A 9,605-nucleotide genomic window follows, 5' to 3' on the forward strand; every position below is an offset into this window, starting at 1 on the left:
TCACAGTTTGGGTTTTATTGCTGTGAAGAGACACCATAATTAAGGCAACTCTTATAAAGGCAAACATTTAGTTGGGGCTGGCTTTAATTTCAGTTTCAGAGGTTCAGTCCATTATCATCATGGCAGGAAGCATGGTACTGGAGAAGGAGCTAAGAGTTCTACATCTTGATGCAAAGGCAGCCAGGAGGAAGCTCTCTTCCACAGTGAGCAGAGGTTGAGCAGTAGGAGACCTCAAATCCTGCCTATACAGTGACACACTTTCTCTACAAGGTTATACCTACACCAACAAAGCCACAACTCCTAATAATGCCAAAGCCACCACAGGCATATTAAAGGAAAATATCCCCAATTGAATATTTCTTGGCCAAACTTCTAACTCTTGGAGAAAAAGTCACACTGGTATCTGTGCCTAGATATCAAACTTCACACAAAAGAATAAATGCCAATTTGTATTACTGTGTTTTCTAGCACCAAGAGATGGAATTTCATAGAGGTTGAGGTTTTTTATTTAGCTAAGTTGCTCAGTTTTTAGAACTGTACAGAGATGCAAAGTACAGAAGTAAGAACTCCCCAGCAAGACAGAACCTAGAGGAAAGGAGCATGCAGGCATGGGGTGGGGTGGGGTGACTGGGGGTAGGCATGAGGCAAGAAGGAGAACAAGTAGAATCCTAATATCTCTACCTGCTTAAGGTAGTTGTCCTGGTGACATGATACAACTGTTAGTACAGTAGTTCTCAACCTGTGGGTCATGACCTCTTTGGGGATTGAATGATCCTTACACAGGAGTCCCATAAGACCATTGGAAAACACAGATATTTATGTTATTATTCATAAGTAATAAATTACAGTTATGATGTAGTATGAAAATAATTTTATGGTTGAGGGTCACTGTATTTAAGGGTTGCAGCATTAGGAGGGTTGAGAACTACTGCTTTAGCATATGTGCTTTTGGGGTACATATTAGAGCTGCCCAGTAACAGATTCTAAGTTGATTAGGAATTCTTCCCTGTCTTCCAGGCAGAAGGCATTTCTCTAGTTTTTTCATGCAGTCCTGATTTCATCTGATTTTATGTTGCTAACTTATCTGTATCTCCTAAATTGTGAATTCTTTGAGAGAAGAAAATATGCCCTTTAACCTTCTGCTCCAGCAGTGAATGCTTGTAGAAAAATGCCATGGGTCACATTCCATCCGAATGCCTGCTAACAAGGTCAACCCACCCCACATTTCATGGTCATTCCAGATGGGAGAGCCAGCCTACATTTCATTTTGACATGAGTGAGTGTTTACTGCAGAAGGGTCTAGCCCTGGCCTGTTGTACAATCCCTGAATAGTCTATGGAACCCCATGCTTTCTTACATCTGTCCTTCATTTCTTCCTAGGAGATTGTCTCTGACGTTTCCCTTCTTTCTACCACATTGATGCTTCCCTCCCGAGCCTTGGTTTTTCCATGCTGGATTCCAAAGTGGAATCAACTTTTATGGAATGATGATTAATCCTCTTTTTAATCTGAGGATAATATTGGAAGTTTGAATTAAGTGTCAAAACAGCTATCAAGTAATTTGTTTAGAGAAGTCTGGAACTCCATGTCAGTGGAGGAAGATATTTGTTGCCTTTTGTCAACTTTTAAAGATAACAAGGCTCTGCCTGCCAACAGGGGGACCCAATGACCGACTTTAGTAGCAGTCCAAAGACCTGCCTTAGTTATATCATTCCTGGTTCCCTCCAGGGCCTCTTCAGCCTGAGACTCTTGACAGATCTGCCACAGCCCAGATAATCCAGCTGTGATGGTCTGATGCTTTGTACTAACACAGTAAAGGTGACAGAGTTGACTCTGGAAGTAGCAAAGCCCAAGATAAAAACCAACTATGACAACAATATACTTTTCCAAATAATTTTGCATTTTCACACCACCTTTTTCAGATATTGCAACTCACCACACTCTCTCCCTTATGCAGAGGTGTTACTTGTTGTCGTGGATGCGATCTCCTGTGAGCAGTGTCCAGGAAAGTTCACAAGCTCCTGAAGTGGGACTCCATGCTCATCTTCTTGATTAAGTCCCTAGTCTCTGCACCAACAAAGCATGAGGTCCTAGTAACACTCAGTCCAACAGAGGAGTGGAGCTTGGAGGTGATAAGAAAGAGAAACCTTGGGATACAGTTACTTCTAATTCAGGAAACAAACAAACAAACAAAATGGAGACTGGGGATTCCCAGAGACCATGTCTTAAGAAAAGTAGAAACAATCAGTTATTTAATGTTATTAACTTTGTGGACAGATACACTAAAAGACTATTGGAAGCTATGGATAAAGTTATCAGAAAAAAATAAAAGTTAATAGAAATTCTAAACTAATAAAAAGCAAAGGCAACTATTAACTTTGGAGAAAAACAAAAAGTAAAATAAGAAATGTCACAATAACATACTGCAGTATGCAACTGTAAGTAATGTAATCTTTGTATAAGCTTATTGATGTGAAACCAGAACAATGTTTAATGAGAAATAACAATGGCTTGAAGAATGGAAAGCAGAGAAGTCAACATCAAAGTTACTTCAACTTAGCTTTAATGTGGATTCTTGTGTTATGAGTAAAGCTGGGCATCTTTGTATATTTTAAGAACAATTTATTTCATAATGAATTTTATTCATTTCTTCTGATCAGTTTTTAAAAGATTTATTTTTAATTATGTTTATGTCTGTATTTTCCATATGTGCATGAAGGCCAGAAGTGGGCATCAGATTTCCTGGAGCCTGGGTTAGAGGTGGTTGTGAGCTACCCAATGGGAGTGCTGAAAACCTAACCCAGGTCCTCTGAAGAGCTGCAAATGTTCTTAACTCATGAGCCATCTCCCCAACTCATCTTTTGAACAATTTTTTTATTGGTTTGCTAAAATTGTTCTTCTTGATTTCCAGTAGCACTTTCCATAGTAGGAAGACTAAGCATTTGTCAGAGTTGTAATTTGTAGATATTTTTCAATTGTCTTTTCACTTTTTCATATGATATTTTGGATATGCAATAGTTTTATATTATTAACCCGGTATCATTTGTCAAAATTTTATTTTACCATTACTATTTTTCAGACATTCTTCCCAATTCTAAGATTATAAAGTAATTCTCCTTTTATTTTCTTTATTCCTTTACGGTCTCTTATTTTATAGTTGTTTTATTTTTTGAATGAATAGTACAAGCAATAAAACTTTTAGGGGATTTTATGTTCTAATTGTAAAAGTGAAAGAAAAAAAGCAACATAAAACCAGTGGGACATTTGACATTGTATCTCTGACACTGAGGCATCAATACCTGGAGGTGTCGAGCTGATAAAAGCTAACCAGCACACATACGTTCTTACTTATGTTCAGATCCTAGCTCACAAAGCTTTGTACTATTGTGCCTAACATTGAATGTGATTACAGACAGAAAGATATAAAGGAGCCCCCAGAGGAAGCAGGGACATAGCCGAAAACATGAGAAATGGAAATGGAGGTCAGAATACTGGGGGTAGAAAGGTCTGAACAAGGAGGCAGATGGGAACTCAGGGAAGAAGTGGTGAATACCCACAATAAGGATATGTGGGAAGGTTACATGAAACCTTTTATTTTATAAGCCCACTACAAATACTACCTAAAAGATGAATTTAAATTGAGGCACTCTCTATGAATGGATAATGCTTCTCTTAGAAGCCATGAACTGTTTAAGAGAAATCCCAAACCTGTTATGGACACTTTCCTCAATACATTCTTGACCAGGGAGGCCCCAGAAGTCTCCAAAACAACATGGGCTATTGCTATTGCTCTTAATTGCCCACCAGAACCTGATGGTAAGACCCCATTGCTGAAGACACCACATATGTTAGTCATAAGACAGAGACATCAAGCTGGAGCTGAGTTGGAAGGTTCCACCCTGCTGGCTATCTTCCGTAGGGCCAGATTGTGCTATGTAGGCTGCTAAGGAAGAAAGGCATCAGTGGTTTTGTAAGAAAGTAATATTAGAATCTAGCCACTGCTCAGGCCACAGTGCTTTGCAGAAGCTCTTTCACAGATACTGACAGGCACCCTAGTGAGGCACAGTCAGAGAGTCCTGGCTAACAGACTTCCCAGTGCCAGGATCTCTCAGCTGGGAAGTGAATTAACATCATAAGGGGTATTGATGGCACATCCTGTCCGCCAGCCCATTCCCTGACTTTTACTTGGGAATCAGACAGCCTAGCTGTGGAACCTCCCCCATACTTAAAAAGGCATGAAAAAGAGACTCCAGTTTTACCAGGCAAACTAATTTTCATCTTCAGATATCTCACCATGCTGAGCCCCTGCTATGCAGTTGGCTCTCTATCTCTTGTGGTATACGTAGTTTTTCTAATATATTTCTGCTTTATGTCCCAGCAATATATTTCAGTGTCCCTCTTAAAACTGCCCCCAGCCCTGAAACCTTCCAAATCTTACCCAGGTATAAATTCTGTAAGCTTCTATAATGGCCTGCCAGGCAAGATGTTCCCTCTAGTGCAGTAGTGGCATGAATGTTATGGGGCAAACCAGCTGTTTTCTGATTGACTCTGAGGCCCACTCCATAAGAGGGAACCCTGATCTAGTTCCACACACTTGGTCAAGACCCTTTGGTTAAGGAAGTCATGGATTCCAGGGGAACCGACTGATACTGTTTTTGCTACATTGCTGCACTACATTTTGCTACATTGTCACACGACCTCATAAATAGCCATACTTAAATTCATAGATTTCTGCTGTACCCAGTCTTCATCAGAGAAACATTTTTTTTTTACTACAGCAGGTGGCTAATTAATGAAGAAACCAATAACTGGTCAAAGTGCTGAAAATAAATGATAGTAGGATGCTGGTCCTTAAATAAACAGATGTAATGAGGCACAGGGAACATCACAAAAGAGGAGAAGAAAGAATGTAAGAGTCAGAGTACAAAGAAATGTGCAGGAAAAAAAAATGTCCCCGAGCTGGGCATAGTGACACACGCCTTTAAACCCTATACCTGGTAGACAGAGGCAGGCATACCTCTGTGAGTTTGAGGTCAGCAAGTTCCAAGATACCCAGAGCTGTATAGAGAAACCTTGTCTCAATTTTTTTTTTTTTTGTAAAAAAAAGAGCTATTTGTGGCTATGACGTAGTCAATGCACTTATGAACACATGCAGCTGTGATTATCTATGTAAAATCCACACAAGGCTGAGTCTGTCACCATTTCATCAAGAATGGAGGAGGGGCCCATGAGGTCCTCCTCCTCCTTAAGGGATTATTGACAATCTATGGTTGTTAGGAAAGGGGATGTATTCTCAATGGAATAGCTACTAACAAGTTGCCCTGGTGCCAGTAAATAAACTCCTACCTATGCTCAGGCAAGAAACTCTACACTTAGTGGACTACACACAAATAGAAAACATGAAAGAATATGGTGAAAAGACTTGTGACGAAGTGTTCCAGGGGAGAAGGAAGGGGATCAGAGGTGGAGTGACTGAAGTATCCTATACAACTCTCTGTCAAACAATAACACCTTTTAACAAATAAGCCTCTGTCGATACAGTAAATGTACAGCAGCCAGATGATTTCTCTTAATATTCCTACAAAATGTCTAAAGAATTGGTCATCACAAAGTTATTTTCTTTTTTTTTTATTTTTTCTTTTTTTTTTTTTTTTTTTTTTTTTTTTTTTTTTTGGTTGGTTGGGGTTTTTTGTTGTTTTTGTTTTTTTGAGACAGGGTTTCTCTGTGTAGTCCTGGCTGTCCTGGCACTCACTCTGTAGACCAGGCTGGCCTCGAACTCAGAAATCCGCCTGCCTCTGCCTCCCAAGTGCTGGGATTAAAGGCGTGCGCCACCACCGCCTGGCACAAAGTTATTTTCACTCTTCCAGAATGCATAAAAGAAAAAATTTGCCATAAAAGTTTTATGTTTAAATTATATGTGCTTGTTGTGTGGGGGTGTGATGTACACGTGAAGGTGATGCCCATCGGGGCCAGAGGAGGGCATTGGTTCCTCTGGAACTGGATTGTGGACTATCTGATGTGGGTGCTGGAACCCAAACTTGGGGCCTCTGCAAGAGCAGTGTACTGTTAGCCACTGAGTCATCTCTACAACCTCCATATTATTTTTATAAGGAAACTGCCATCTTTCTTTCCCTACCATGAACTGCACCCTTAAACAGTGGGGAAAATAAGCCCATCCCTTTCTCAGCTGTTTTTGATGAGAACAGCAGAAAGAAGCCTGTCTAGCAGTTTTAGGACAGGGACTTCAAAACAAACATTTCTACTCCTTGCCCTTGACAACTTGTTTTGTCTTTCCCAGAAGCTGAAAAATGTTCTTGTCCCTGTTAGCAGTTCTGTTTTGGCTGGAGGCCAGAAATGCTAGACACATTTAGAACTGCTTCTTGTACTGCTTTCTTGTTATTCTTTCTCCTTTTATATAGCCCCCTAATGAGAACATACCTGTAAGCTATGCATGACCATATACTTCATTGACTCTTGAATATATGTATGCCACTTGAGTTTGGCCACTTGGATAGAGCATTTCCTAGTTAATTTGTGTTGACATGGTAAAACACCATGGCCAAGGCAACTAATAGAAGGTAGAGTTTATTTTGAGTTTAAGGTTTCAGAGGGTTAGAGCCTAGAACCATCATGTGGGGAGCATGGCAGCAGGCAAGCAGGCATAGTGCTGGAGCAGTAGCAGAGAGTTCACATCTTGATCCACAAGCAGGAGGTAGAGAGAGCTAACTGGGAATAGAATGGGCTTTTGAAACATCAAACTCACCCCCAGTGACACACCTCCTCCAACTAAGCCACACCTCCTAATCCTTCCCAAACAGCTCTACCAGCTAAAGACCATGTATTCAAATACAGGAGTCTATTGAGGCCGTTCTCATTCAGACCACCACAGAGAGGAATAGGAACAACTCATGGGAGGGCCAACTGGACTGATAAACTAACTTCCCATGCCTCCAGCCAGGAAAGCCTTATTAACACAGACCCTTGGTGGCAGCTTTTAGATGGAACCACTCCTGCTCTATGGAGCTCTGCTTGCTTTCTCTTAGACTCGTTCCTATGATAGAACTCCTTTCTAAGTCTTTCTGCTGCCCATGAAATCTATTCTTTGAGTTCAAAGACAAAGGACCTGGAAACCATTAGTCTGATGACCATTAATTTTCTATGACCATAAACCCCTGAGTTAATCTTACCTAAAACAAGAAAATCTCTGTCACGCTCAGTGATACCCTTCCCCTTTTTCGTCCATTTCACTTTTCTCAGGTATTTTGTCTGAGCAATGAGAAAAGTAATCAATCCACGTGCCAGTCAAGGGGGAGCTTACCACGGGTCGGACTTCAGAGCCCATTGAATCCCAACACTCATTGCTTTGCTTAGCAAACCAGTGCAAAGCAGCTGATGCTGAAGTGTAGACATTAAGGGAAAGTCCTTAGAGTAAAATGATTACAGCAGATGTGTGGGACATAGTTGTGGTTTCTGTTGCTGTGAAGAGACAGCGTGACCATAACAATTCTTATAAAAGAAAACATTTAATTGGATCTTGCTTACAGTTTCAGAGGTTTAGTCCACTATCATCACAGTGGGAAGCACGGCAGCATGCAGGCAGACATGGTGCTGGGGAAGGAGCAGAGAGTTCTACATCCAGATCCACAGGCAACAGGAAGGAAGAGTGATACTGGGCCTGGATTGGCTTTTGAAATCTCAAAGCCCACCCCCAGTGATGCTTTCCTCCAATAAGGCCACACCTAATCCTTTCTAAGTAGTGCCTCTCCCTGATGCCTAAGCATTCAGATAAGCCTATGGGGCCATTCTTATTCAAACCAGACTCCTTTCTCTACTAGGAGTCAACTGGCTGTGAATGACTGATTCCAAGTGTTGCCCTCTAGCCTGACTTGGCATGACAAAATTCTTACTGGAGTTTTAAAAGTCAAATCCTGAGCCCTAGCAACCTAAGCAATCGAGAGTCACCTACCTATCCTCAGTAGACCAATTAAAGAGACAGGTAAAAGTGAAAAGCAAAGAGCAGAGACATTCAATGTGGCTCCATTGTAAAGAATAGCCAATAAAGAAGTCCAGTGATTCCCACGCCTGTCTAAGAGGAACTAGCATGAGGTTTAGGTTTCTTTGGAGGTGAAGAGGCTTAACTAAGCTGTCTTTGTCATGGCAGCTCCCACACATCATTGGCTCATCTTTGTTTCTGCTCCAGGTCCCTGTCTGCCCTGCAAACTATTAGCACTGTGTGGCTTCTCTTCCTAACAGGCAGCCCCTTCTCTGGTGAGCACCAGACTTCATCCTCCCCCTCTTCCTGCATTGCTTAGGGCCCATAGATTCAGTCCTCTGATAACCAAAGTGTCTGGCTTTAAGATATCTTCACTCTTTCCAGAAATGTTATACTACCACTTGCCTTGATCAAACACCTAGGAGACAGAATTGATGGATGAGACCAACTTATTCAAGTTAGAGACTGAGTAAATAGAGATAGATATTCAGCTCAAAATGGCCATTTTGGGGGGAATTAAGGTTTCCAAGCTTGGCTCTCTGCTTCTCCCTGTTCCAGAGGCAGCTGCATCTTCTTGTGCAGTGACGCCCTTGTTCTGTAGACAAGATAGTGAAGGTCAGTGTGAACAGATTTGGCTGTACTGGGCACCTGGTTACCAGGGCTGCCTTCAGCTCTGTACTTGGCAAAGTGGAGATTGTCGCCATCAACGACCCCTTCATTGCCTAAACTACATGGTCTACATGTTCCAGTATGACTCTATCTATGGCAAATTCAACTGCACGGTCAAGGCTGGGAATGGGAAGTTCATCATCAATGGGAAGCCCATCACCATTTTCCAAGATTGAGATCACATTAACATCAAATGGGGTGATGCTGAGTATGTTGTGGAGTCTACCAGCATCTTCACCACCATGGAGAAGACCAGGGCCCACTTGAAGGGTGGGGCCAAAAGAGTCATCATCTCTGTCCCTTCTGCCAATGCCCCTATGTTTGAGATGGGTGTGAACCACGAGAAACATGACAATTCACTCAAGATTGTCAGCAATGCATCCTGTACCACCAACTGCTTAGCCCCCCTGGCCAAGGTCATCTATGACAACTTTGGCATTGTGGAAAGGTTTATGACCATGGTCCACACCATCACTGCTACTCAGAAGACTGTGGATGGTCCCTCTGGAAGGCTGTGGCATTCTGGCTATGAGGCTGCCCAGTACATCATCTCTGCATCTACTGGTGCTGTCAAGGCTGTGGGCAAGGTCATCCCAGAGCTGAACGGGAAGCTCACTGGCATGGCCTTGTGCATTCCTACCCCAAATGTATTCGTTGTGGATCTGGCATGCCACCTGGAGAAACCTGCCAAGTATGATGACATCAAGAAGGTGGTGAATCAGGCATCTGAGGACCCACTAAAGGACATCCTGGGCTATGCTGAGGACCAGGTTGTCTCCTGCAACTTCAACAGCAACTCTCACTCTTCCACCTTTGATGCTGGGGCTGGCATCGATCTCAATGACAACTGTGTAAAGCTTATTTCCTGGTATGACAATGAATAGGGCTACAGCAACAGGGTGGTGGACCTCATGGCCTACATGGCCTCCAAGGTGTAAGAAACC

General features: G+C 42.2%; 1 pseudogene; it reads left to right on the forward strand.

Moving 5' to 3' along the window:
* Positions 1 to 8,819: 8,819 nt before the first annotated feature.
* Positions 8,820 to 9,605, forward strand: LOC117702722 (glyceraldehyde-3-phosphate dehydrogenase pseudogene; annotated as a pseudogene).

Source organism: Arvicanthis niloticus, chromosome 2 (assembly GCF_011762505.2).
Source record: "Arvicanthis niloticus isolate mArvNil1 chromosome 2, mArvNil1.pat.X, whole genome shotgun sequence".
NCBI lineage: Eukaryota > Metazoa > Chordata > Mammalia > Rodentia > Muridae > Arvicanthis > Arvicanthis niloticus.